The sequence below is a fragment of the Rhinichthys klamathensis genome, unplaced genomic scaffold (genome assembly GCF_029890125.1).
Source record: "Rhinichthys klamathensis goyatoka isolate OS25496 unplaced genomic scaffold, OSU_Roscu_1.1 h1tg000562l_1, whole genome shotgun sequence".
Classification (NCBI taxonomy): domain Eukaryota; kingdom Metazoa; phylum Chordata; class Actinopteri; order Cypriniformes; family Leuciscidae; genus Rhinichthys; species Rhinichthys klamathensis.
Window position 1 is genome coordinate 452,611 of NW_026607028.1, and position 12,891 is coordinate 465,501.

General features: G+C 41.3%; 1 non-coding gene across 1 annotated transcript; it reads right to left on the bottom strand.

Moving 5' to 3' along the window:
• Positions 1-3,759: 3,759 nt before the first annotated feature.
• Positions 3,760-3,831, bottom strand: trnae-cuc (transfer RNA glutamic acid (anticodon CUC)). Its single transcript has one exon. It is a non-coding gene; the product is annotated as a tRNA-Glu (tRNA).
• Positions 3,832-12,891: the final 9,060 nt, after the last annotated feature.

Genomic DNA, 12,891 nt, shown 5'->3' on the forward strand with positions numbered 1-12,891 from the left:
AACTAAAAATAAATAATGTGTACTCATAACCAGTGTAATTTCTTCATATGACAATCAGTTTTATTCGATCTTGTTCATAGGGAAATTCATATCCATCCCGTCGCTTTATTATGGATGGAAGGAAAATTCCGATCTGTCAGCCGCGAAGTCGCAGAAATAGGAACCGTTTCTAAATTATAAACTTCGCGTGTCGCCGTCGCGTCTGGTTAGGACAAAAACTCTGATTAACATGGAAAAGATACCTTTTATCGCGTGTCGCGGCGTCGCGTCGTGTGTAGTTAGGACACGGTGTAACGTTACTCATCCCACTACTATCATATTGTTTACAATAAACATTTCCAGACACGTTCAGTACAGTAATGTTACTTCCTACTGTCTTACTGTTACACTGACATTGTTCAGTCTAGTTCACCGTTTTCGTTATCATATTATACATTCACCTATGTTGACATTGCTGATTGTGAAAGAGACACGAAAAGTTAGTGAAATGCCTTATGCTAGATAACATCACATGTCGGCTAAATGCAGTCAATGTAACGTTATCATGGTACGAGCATGGAGCATTAGTTCAACGTCAAGCTGATAAAAGTAGCCTATTATTGTAACGTTGCAGTGGGAGTTTACACCGCTAGAGGCCGCTAAAAAATACATAGAGCACCTTTAACAGCATGTAATTATCTAACCAACAGTTATATTTTTCCAGGCTGTTGACGACCACTGCATTCCTGGAATGGACCGGGTGGATGAGTTGGCAGAGTGTCTGGTGGAGCTGCGCACACAGGCAAGCCTCACACTTACCAACCAACAAGTTGCGACCATTGTGGGTTTGTGGCAGAACCTGGACCAATTTGACAAAGACAGGGTGATGTATGCAGCTCGTCATCAAGACAGGCTACTTACAGGACGTTTTAGGTCCCCTAAAAAGAAAGCTGTCTTCACACCTGGTGTCGACAGCACAAAGAGATGTGTTTTGGGTTCTAGCGGCTCTCCAGCACAGTGGCCTAATTGTTGGTGCTGTAAGGACTGGGCTAAAAGGGTGAATCTGAATAACTAAATACATCCTGCTAAAGACCCAAAAAGCCTGGAATGTAAATTTACACACACACACACACACACACACACACACACACACACACACACACACACACACACGCATCCCCCACAAGTGAAGCCCGCTCAGGACAGAGCATGGTGTCCAGTTACGAGACATTTTTAAGACTGACTTGGAATTTGATGCTCAAGAGAAAGAAACTTCTCTTTTTAAAAGACATTTAACCAGATATATTCAATGTGTTTTATATGTGTTTGTTGTCCGGGTTACATTGGAATAACTGTGACTTTATCATTATGCATTTTACATATAACTGTCGATCTCCAGAATTGTTGTGTCTCACTCTCTCTCTGGATTTAACTAAGAAGGAGAAATGAATTCTGCATTCATGGATATATTCTATTATATATCCCCTTGAGAATTGTACGAACAATGTATCCAATCTCATCTTACGATTTGTCTTATGTGTTTGATCTATGTTGTTGGGAAACTCTAATGGGATAAGGTTTTAAACTTTGCAAACTGTGAGTAACCAACTCCATGTGAGGCAAGTTTGGATTCTCTGAGCTCCAATCTTCGTTTCCCATTTAGCCATTTATATCACATCTTGCTAAAAACGTTGTGACGCATAGGACTATAATAATTGTGAAGATTCTGCTCTTAAACACCCGACGAAATTAGGGTTTCAAATGTCTCTCTCTGAGACAAAGAGCAATAAAAACCAAAGTCCCGCCTGTGAATTCCAACCCTCTAATTGGCCAAGCCGACAGGAAGAGGCTGGATTTCTCCAAAGGTGATAAATGACGCTTCCCCCCCCCTCCATCCTCTCTCTTACTCCGCTGGTCTCCTCGTCTGCCTGAACAATGTAGTCGTTGACACGATTTCCCCTCGGGAAATCCCTTTTTGTTCTTTTGTTTCGTCTAAAAGTTTCGTCTTTTTCTTAAGTGTCCTACCAAGTTCACCTCCCAGGAAAGGAAGCGAACTTAGCCGAACTATTTCCTTTGGTAATGTTACCTCAAAGACTTTAAACCTCTGTTCAACACGCGCGCCAAGCAGCACCACGTGACGCTTCCACACGAAGGACTCCGCTCACGCATGCGGCCAGACAGGGCCGTACAGGAATGCCTCGACACAGAGAGACCATAACATAACTTGTGCAAGTATAATCTCTTTATAGAGCTTCTAAGAAGCTTTAAGATGATGTTTCGTGTTGTAATCGGAGAGGTGAATGTCTTAGGAGGAATTCTGCCAATGTTCTTTCTCTCTCTCCCCCTTCCTCTCTCTCTCTCTCTTACTCGCTCACACGTGTAAGTTATCCATTGTCCAAACTTTACGCATTTCTCGTTCATTGATGTCTTATTGTATTGTTCGTTGATGTCTTATTGTATTGTTCGTTGATGTCTTATTGTATTGTTCATTGATGTCTATGTGTTTGTAAATACACATATATCCCGTGTAACCGTAGTAAATACATAAGTAGTCATGTCTCTATTAAATTAATTATATATTCATTTGATTGATGTACTGTCTCTTTGCTCAGTTTCAAGTCCCTTAAGTGCCAAAGATCTTATGCTACAAGCTTACTAAAATTAAATATACCTTAAAGAGTATGTGTTTATAGGGCGGGAAACCCAATTCTTCTGGCCAAAGAATTGCGTTTCCTGAAATCCTATAAAGTAAGATGATATTGTGGATCCCCACAAATATTATCCTGACAATTGAGCTAATTCATTTTACCTGTTTGTGAAACGTGGTCCGTGTAATTAATTGCAATCAACTTGTGGTTAATTTCAAGGATTCACATGCATGCATGCAGGTAAAATGACAGATCCTCCCTTATCGGGAGATTTATTAACATGTAAGACTGATCTAATCCAAACATGCATGAATAATTATTACAGTAATTACCAATTATTAATTATGATATGCAAATTCCCCACGGATTAGATCCGCCCTTGAGTCCTTACAGTGCCTTGTTGAAATGATGGATGGAATGATACAAAGATGGATGCCGCCGTCGAACATCACTCGTTCGAATCAGCTGTCGCGTCTGTTTTAAGCGATTTGAACGTTTCCTTTTTGTCAAAAACCGAGCAAAGAACAACACTCGGAGATGTGTCTCCGCCGCTCTGCATACGTCATCTCCTTCATCGCTCTGATTGGGTTTAGGTCTATCCGCGACATCCGTTGGTGACGCCCCTCTGGAAATGATTTGTCTATGGCGCTTTGCCAGACCATAACTCAGTTACAACTGAGAATGGTCTGGTTTTAACCAGGCTAATAGAAAATGATTAACTTAATAAATGCGTTTGGACAAAAATGACTATCTTAGTATTATGGATGAAATTTTATAATGAATTCAAATGGTTTACTCCAAAAGAAAAATTAAACTTAGAAATGAAACAATCGATAAAATAAAAAAATGTATGTGACGTGTGGAGTCAAATCCTATGACTTCATGATTTTCGCACTTTTTTTTCTTCCTTCTTGTACAGACTATTGTTCCCCAGCTTTGGCGGAGCTGGTAGAGCGGACGACTGTAGGAGGCAAGTTGGCAATCCTTAGGTCGCTGGTTTGACTCCGGCTCGAAGGAGTTCTTTTTCACACGCAGACATTTCCTTGGCCGTGCTTCTCAACGAGGCCATCAGCGCTTGATTTCGTTGTCCGCCATTTTGCAATCACGACCGCCGCTGGAGGGCAAAAGCTCATTCCCTGACCGGGAATCGAACCCGGGCCGCGGCGGTGAGAGCGCCGAATCCTAACCACTAGACAACCAGGGAAGGTCTGTTGAGTCCTTCCCCTCAAGCCCAGCTGTGGGACTCTACCACATTTCCCAGCAAAACCACTATGGCTTGTATTTTCCTCCAGGAGAGGAGACGTCTCTGACCCTGGATCCCAGGTCTTCCGCTGAGAAACTGTCACAGGCTCTGTAGGAATATCCTAACAACACCACAACTTGCCATGAAAACAAAGCAACCGAGATCCCCAATATGTGAAGCCTCCATCTCGAAGGTTTTTATAGCAGGCCCTTCATCGGACCCCTTCCTGACGTTGGCTCGAGGCCTGTTAATGGCATGAGAAAGAGTAGATGTCATGACAGGCCTCTGCCCAGTCGAACACCAACAGGTCCCGTGTAAGCTCAAGGACAGCTGATCGGTGGGCCAGTGGCGCAATGGATAACGCGTCTGACTACGGATCAGAAGATTCTAGGTTCGACTGCTGGCTCGCTCTGCCTCTTTTGCTTCGCTGTCAGCCCATAGCCATTTTATTATTCCGTTTTATTAGCCCGAAGTTTTTGTTATTATTATTATTGGATTGGTTGATTAATATAAAAATTGACAGTCCAACAATAGGCTGCTTTGTCAGTGGGATAACGGTTACCATACAATACCATGCTTCTTTTCAAATGCATTGCATGAGTACTGTCACAAGGACCTTGCTTTACGACCAGTTTACAGTGTCTGTTATGCCAACGCAGGAATGGGAGGAAACTGAACCCCCTGGGCAAGGCAAATGAGAGCTCCCTCCGGTGAGCCTGATGAAATTGAATTCAGTAAACAATCCCTTCGGATCATTCCCATGTTCTTAAAGGGGGCGGTCACACACTAAAAGCCAAAAGGCCTGCTCCAGGCAGGAGGAAGATCCCATATGGTCTAGCAGTCAGGATTCCTGGTTTTCACCCAGGCGGCCTGGGTTCGGTTCCCGGTATGGGAAGCTGGGTTTGCCTTTGCTTCACTTATCGAAACAGCCAGCACGTCTGTCTGTGCTAGTAGCACTTTTAGCCAGCGGCGGAGCTTCAGCAACCTGATAGGTTGAGGTTCTGTCCCCAACCAGCGTGCCTTTGATGGCGGTACCTGACAGCCGTGCGTCTGTAAAATCTATCCAATACAATGTCGAGCTCCATCTTTAAAAAACCAATTACGTTACGAGCTCCATTTTTGGCCGTCCAATGAAATGTCAAGGTCCATTTTTCATAGACCAATCACCGCACATAGTCCATTTTTGTCCATCTTTGAGTTTGAGCAGATTCCATCCAATCTCCGCTCATATTGTCTTTCTTGGCCGTCCAATGAAATGGCAATGTCCATTTTTCATACACCAATCACCGCACGTTGAGCATAAACATCACCACTGTTATTTATATTCCGCTCAGGTAACGTTATGTTATTTATAGTTATTGTATTTATTGTTAATGAACGTTTTCTGTATTTTAGGAATAGCAAGATTGCTCCCTAAAACGATAAGGTAAGTTAACATTAACTGTCATTGTGTCAGTAATAGGGTATAATTGTCGCAGCTCAGTTTGTAATGTAAATAGTTTTATCCGATTTTGTCTGACTTTGTGTAACTTCAGTCAGCAAGCAAACCTTATTTTTTTGTATAGGTAACGTTACGTTAGCTATAGCTAACGTTATCATCGAGCTTGGCAATTGTACATTTTTGTCAGTAACGAAACTTATTTTGTTTTCTGACAGGATTAGCACTAGTAAAATAGCATATCTGATAGTGTTTGTTACTTCATAGGAAATTGATAAATCAATGTACAATAAATCTCATTGTACTAGTCTACTGTAACACTGGCATAAAATGTAACACAAAATAAATTTGGATAATGTCTAACTATCTAACAGCAGTCTGTTACTTTCCTGACGTCATGATGGCGCCAGAATGTTTGGCAAGCCGTCTGTCTCTGCCGCATCTCCTTAGTTTGTTGTTTGCTATCGTCTTCTTTATCAGTACATATTGTCAAGATGTCTCTGCTTTGCTTGTTTATGATCGTCATACACTTTTCAACATTCGAAAAACTGTTATTATATTGTCTGAAGGACATGACTTGGGAGACCGCTGGACCTCGAAACTTCCTCCTTTGCTGTCGGACATACCAGAGTATCTGCGCCGTTCACCTGCTGTTGTTCTTCCCCGCAAGAAACATTACAGGAGTCGGGAAAAACGTGGAGGTGCGCTGGTACGACTTAAGGCTTACCTGGCATCCACCTGTGTGACGTGTCCTGACGGATGCTACGTTCCTGCTGTTGCCGGGCGCTCGCTGAGGATGAGAGATTGCTGGTTGCGTCCTGTTTTCCCTGACCCACAGATTATCTCCGAGGCTCTTCTGCTGACGGTGCCATCTTCGCCCAGGAGGGCTCGGATTCACCGAGGAGGTGGTGTGGATTTTTCGAACCTGCGCTCGCTAGATCGTGTGGCGTCTGCAGCCACAACCAGTGAGGATCAAACTCTTCGTTTGGCTTTGTTTAATGCTAGATCGCTAGCCAACAAGACTTTTCTCCTCAATGACTTCTTCACCTCTCGGGAGTTGGATCTCATGTTCTTAACGGAAACTTGGCTCCATGATGGCGATCTTACGTCCTTCTCCGAACTTCTCCCTCCCCGATGCGGTTTCCTCAGCTCCCCTAGGATCACAGGTAGAGGTGGAGGGCTAGCGTCTGTGTTTAAGTGTACTTTTCAATGTCGAGAGATCCTGTTTGACAGCTGCTCCAGCTTTGAGCTGCAGTTGTTCGAGTAAAATTTCCCAGTGATTGTATTATGTGCGGTGGTGTATCGACCCCCAAAGTTTAATAAGGCTTTTATTCAGGACTTCACTGATTTTGTGGCTGGGTTCGCATTAAAATATGATCGCTTTTTAATTGTTGGTGATTTTAATATACATGTATGCTGCGAATCCAGACTAATGTCTAAGGATTGAATTAATCTTATTGATTCTTTTAATCTTACGCAGTCTGTCACACGAAAAAGGTCATACTTTGGACCTTATACTGTCATATGGCTTAGATGTTGCTGTTAGGGAGATATGTGACATTGGTGTGTCGGATCATCTACCCATTGTTTTTACTATAGCTGTCCCCTGCTCGGACACTTTGACTGTTACTCCAGCACGCAGTGTACGTTCTATTAACCCTCAAACTGCCTCACAGTTTTCTGCTGCTTTTAAAGACTCAGTGCTGTACAATCTTGAAGATTGTATTTTTGATGTGGATGAACTCACAAACCTCTTTGGCTTTACCTGTACTGAAATACTAGATTTTGTTGCCCCACTAAGGGAAAAACGCACAAAAACGCTATCTGAACCATGGTTAAATGACCATACCCGCTCTCTCAGACGTGTCTGCAGAACGGCTGAGAGAAAGTGGAAAAAGGACAAACTTCAAGTGTCATTTCAAATTTTAAAGGATTCATTACATAAATTAACCTGACTCCGCCAGATGGATTTGCTCCGCATATCCATCTGGAAACCTTCCGTTGAAGTAGTTTTGGTAAGGGGCGAAAATACTGGTTAGCTGATTGGCCTATGTTGGTGATAGACGGGCCAAATCAACCAATCAGATCAACGAAGCATATGACGTACTAACAGAGCGTATCTTTTCCTCTGAGAAAAGCCTCCAGAGCAGTGTTTTGCTCTTCTTTCAGTGAAGAAATACTCTGTAATTCCGATAAATTTGCTCGATAGCCACGCTGATGCTAGTTTCATCCGCTGAAGCCGACATGTTCTTTAGACTGAACTGACACGCTTCTCGTTGCGTCACACCTCAACCCGCCTCAAAGCCAACGCTGATTGGACGTTCGTTTGGTGAACTGCTCCCAAATTTTCTTTAACGGAAAGTATCCAGACTGATCTGCGAGTGAAACCTTGAAAGCTCGCGAGATCAGGATGGTCTCACGAGGCTATACATAAATACCAGGCAGCGGTTAAATCCGCAAAAACACAATTTTTATCTCACCTGGTTGCTAATAATAATCAGAGGCCGCAGGTTCTTTTTAAAGTGTTTAACTCTCTTGTTAACCCTTGTGAAATAGATTGTGTTGTGCCATCCACTTTGTTGTGCGAAAATTTTTCTGAAATATTTCATAGACAAAATTGCTGGCCTGAGTTTTTCACCACCTACATTTACTAGGGACCTCTCGGTTCCATCTTTACACCAAGCTGTCTTCCAGCAGTTTGAGCCAGTCACTTTAAATGTTCTCTTTGACATAGTTAAGCAGCTCCGTCCTACAAACTGCCTGCTGGAAAGTATCCCTGCTCGATTACTCAAGCCCTTTTTCCACCGAAGCATTTTGAGAGCCGGTTCGGAGCCGGTGCCTGCGCGCGAACCAGTTCTTTGTGTTTCAACAGCCAAAGAACCGGTTCTCGGCCAGGAAAACTGGTTCCAAAGCGGCACCAACTCTTTGCTGGACTAGAACCGTTCTTTTACCACGTCATGCTTACGTCGGGGGCTGAGGGCGGGTTTAAATGTGTTCTAAATATCTTTTCTGACCATAATATAGGATCGCAAAGCCAGGACAAACATTTGCATAAACACGATGTAGTCCACCATTGTAATTGTTATGCTTGAAGTTGGCGCAAGCGTTTCTAGTTTTTTTAATTAATTTTTTTATTGAAAAATTTTATGTAAGCAAAGAAGAAAACAGTCACAATATAGAACAAATAAACGGGGGGAAAAAAGACAAGACAGGGGTACATAAGTAATCAGAAAAGATTAAATATCAAAGGAAAATATTAAAAGACTTACATATTTCAATTGTTTTTAAAGCCTTCTTTGTACACGAGTTAGAGATAATCCCAAAGTAATGTTGTAGCCTACTTGCAAGCGTTTCTAGCTAAGACGTATGGCGACGTACACAGTGACGTAACAACGTCGTTCGCTGGGCGCTCTAGTCAGTGGAAAAACAAACAGGTTCTGAGAAGGTTCGCAAGTTGAACCAACTCCGAGCCAACTTTGAACCAGCACCAGTTCCGAACCAGTTCTTTTTTGGTGGAAAAGGGGTATCAAGGATGTTTTTAACATTGTTGGTTCCAGTATTTTAAGCTTGGTTAACTCATCTCTCATCTCAGGGTGTGTTCCCGTAGCTTTTAAACATGCAATTGTGCAACCCCTCTTAAAAAAGAAAAATCTGGATCATTCGGTTTTTTCTAATTTTAGACCCATTTCTAAACTCCCATTCTTATCTAAAGTCTTGGAGAAGGTAGTTTTTAATCAACTGCAATCTTTTCTAGATGCTTTTTGCATTCATGAAAAGTTCCAGTCTGGTTTTAAACCTGGCCACAGTACTGAAACCGCCCTTCTAAGAGTATATAACGATCTTCTTTTAGCAGTTGACTCAGGAAAATCAGCTGTTTTAGTCCTTTTAGATTTGACTTCTGCCTTCGACACCGTAAACCACTCCATCCTTTTATCCCGACTCGAACAAAGTGTTGGCGTTACGGGTATGGCCCTGAAATGGTTAAAATCATATTTGACAGATAGGAGTTTTACTGTCCACCTTGGGAATTGCTCTTCATCTACTGCACCTCTTTCTTGTGGGGTTCCCCAAGGTTCCATTCTGGGACCCAGGCTCTTTTCTCTGTATATGTTGCCCTTAGGGTCCATTTTTAAAAAACATAACATTTCTTTCCACTGTTTTGCAGATGATGTACAAATTTATTTGCCTGTAAAAAACAATGAGAAGAACAACATCCAACCTTTGTTAGACTGCTTGAGTGATCTCAAAATTTGGCTAGATCAGAACTTTCTATGTCTTAATGATAAAAAGACTGAGATTGTTGTGTTTGGTCGTGCGGGACATCTAAGTGAATGTGCAGATGCTCTTGGTACTCTATGTTCCCATATTCGACCTTTTACCAGGAATCTGGGTGTAATTTTTGACAGTGCTTTTAAATTTGACAAACAAATTAGTTCAGTTGTTAAAACTAGCTTCTTCCACTTGAGACTTCTGGCGAAGGTCAAACCATACATGCTAAGTAAAGACTTTGAAACAGTCATACATGCTTTTATTACGTCGCGATTAGACTACTGTAACTCTTTGTATGCCGGATTGGAGCACTCATCCCTTCGACGGCTACAGTTAGTGCAGAACGCAGCAGCTCGACTTTTAACCGGAACCAAAAAACGTGAACATATTACTCCCGTATTGGCCTCATTACACTGGCTTCCTGTTTGTTTTAGAATTAAATTTACAATTGCATTAATTGTTTTTAAAATTCTAAGTGGGTTGTCACCTTCATATTTATCAGAGCTTCTACATGTCCACACACCTGTCAAAGTACTGAGATCTTCCGACCAGATCCTTCTCGATGTGCCCAGATCTAGGCAAAAAAACAGAGGTGACAGAGCGTTTGCAGTGGCTGCTCCTAATATTTGGAATAGTCTGCCAATTTTTGTAAGGAAAGCGCAGACTATTGAAATATTCAAGTCCTTGCTTAAGACGCATTATTATGCTTTGGCCTTCAATTCTAGCTGAGCTCTGAAATCTTGACCTGTGGGTCATTTCTGTTTGTACTTTGTGTGATATTGTCTGTTTAATAATTTGTTTTGTTTCTTTGTTGGATCTTGTGAAGCACTTTGGTCAATTACGATTGTTTTAAATGTGCTATATAAATAAAACTGAACTGAACTGAACTAACTGTTGGGTGTTTGTTTAACTTTTATACACCTGTGGTAAAAAATGACCAGTCATAAGTGAATGGATGAGAATACAATAAGTAGCCTATATAAAATTAAATTCAGGCACATGTTCATTTTATCACATGGGCACAGTTGAAATAACACAATGTTTAATCTGAGTATTTGTTATAGTCAAAATAATCCATACATTATGCGTTTTACTACAAAACAAGTTGTATGAGCCCAGGTCAATGAGGCATACAGGCCATAAATAGCAAATAGAAGTTCAAAATTTGTAATGTTTACAAAAACTCTATCACAAGATCTATCACAACATTAGGTGATGATATATACAGTATGCCTTATTTTGGATTTATAAACTGCTATAATGTGGCGGTCATTTTGGACCAGGAAAAATGACCACGTAGTCAATTTTTGTCAATCTTTGAGCATAAACACCACTGAAGTTATTTATATCCCGCTGTTATTTATATTCCCCTTAGGCATGTTATTTATAGTTATTGTATTTATTGTTAATGAAATGGCTTACGTTTTCTGTATTTTAGGAATAGTAAGATTGCCTCTGTAAAACATCTCTGTAATCCCTCATTTTGGGCCCTTGCCATGATAAATTAATGTAATTACACTATAACATGAATAAAACTGCGTATCTGTCATTACAGAAAATGTCCAAACAACAATCCAAAAGCCACAAGGCTATGGATGATACTGAGTGGGTCTCGCGCTTTAGGTCTTTTGCCTCCACTGGTGTCTGGCCATCAGATGCAGGTAACCGACCTGCTCCAAGGCAAAAGAAGTGGTACAGTCTGTATCAGAAGGTATGTAGAAAAAGTATCAAAAGGAATATATATATATTTTAATTTTGAGTAGTAGACATATTATATTTTCAGTATGTGCAGTATGAGCATAAAACAAAAACTTGTACAAATAAATATAAGTGGCATCTTTTGTTTTGTTTACAGATAGAGAATTGCCCTCTGCAGCTGAGAGGCCAGCGGACGCTTTTCTCCCAGCCACAGATGTGTTTGTGTGGATTTCATCCTCATAAGGTAGGCTAATTTGGGCTCTTTCAGTTTAACTACAGTTGATGCAGTGTGGACACAATATAAAGATGTGGCATTTCTTAACATTAATGTATTCTTGGACAATTTCTGTTGTTTCTATCTGGGTTGGTTTGGCAACAGGTCTGTTCCACAGCAGAGGAAATTGCGTAGTAGGTAAAAGAAGGTCATAAGGTTAAAACTAACTACATCACTAATAACTGAATAAAAAACCCACATCTAAATTTGTCACGTCATTTGCATGAAAGGGGTTCTTATACATTATTGTTTATACTATTAACATAGAATAGAACAGTAGTATTGTGCTTTCTTTAAATCACTGGTGATTTTGTCCATCTTTCTAAGTCTTTCATACTGTATTTCATACTGTATATACACTGTTTTATACATTTTTGTTATGCAGCAGCAAGTGCCTACAGCCTCATCTAGACCCACAAGCAGTGCAGACCAATCAACTAGTGGTCAATGTAGCTCCTTAATGGTAGGAAGATTTTATAGCTTTATGTGAGAGAGAATTCATAATGGAAATATTTTATATTCTTGTCATATTTCAGCTCCCAACCACTGCTCCAGTAAAACGTCCCACAGCTGACACTACACCCGCAAGTTTGGTGAAAAGGCCCAAGCTCACCCTTTCTTCGGTACATATGATGGCATGTGTTTTAAAATGGTTCACAATTGTCATATTAATACTTCTCTCTTTAAAGTTTAATAGGTCCAGATTTGGTGGAAAGCATGTGGAGAGTGCAAAGCCAAATTTACATGTTGGACGGAAAGCTCATGTAAGTAATGAATAATTATTATTTCTTTGCTACAAAAAAAAATTCCAATGATAAATTTTTTTTATACCTTGTATTTTTAGACTCATTCAACCACTGCTACAAATGCAGCTGCCCGTGTGTGTGAGGCTCCAGTGCTAGCAGGTGGTCCTCCTCAAACCATCTCTCCACCACAGCCTCCAAGTGCAGAATCATTTTTTCTTGCTCCTCCATTACCGCCTCCAAAACAACGGCATCGGCCAGTGGAGGGGCAGAGTTTGTGAATGTGGTAAAACATTGCACTTGTTACTATGTTTGGTTAGTATTTTTTGTCTTTATTTGACCTGTCCTTTTCTGTCTACAGAGCGCATTCCAGCCTGAGCACTCTGCTGCAGTTCCTCTCCTGTGGCCTAACACCATGCCCCAGGAGGATCACCAATGGGTCTCCACAGGATTGTTCAGAGTTGGTGCTCGTGGGAATTTGGAGCTCCAGGACCATCTCCAGTTGTGGTATTTCCCTCCACAGCCATCCCTTATTTACCACCAGGCACCAACATCAGCCAGATTTTTTGCCCATCCCTTACTGCTGTGGATGCCGTATA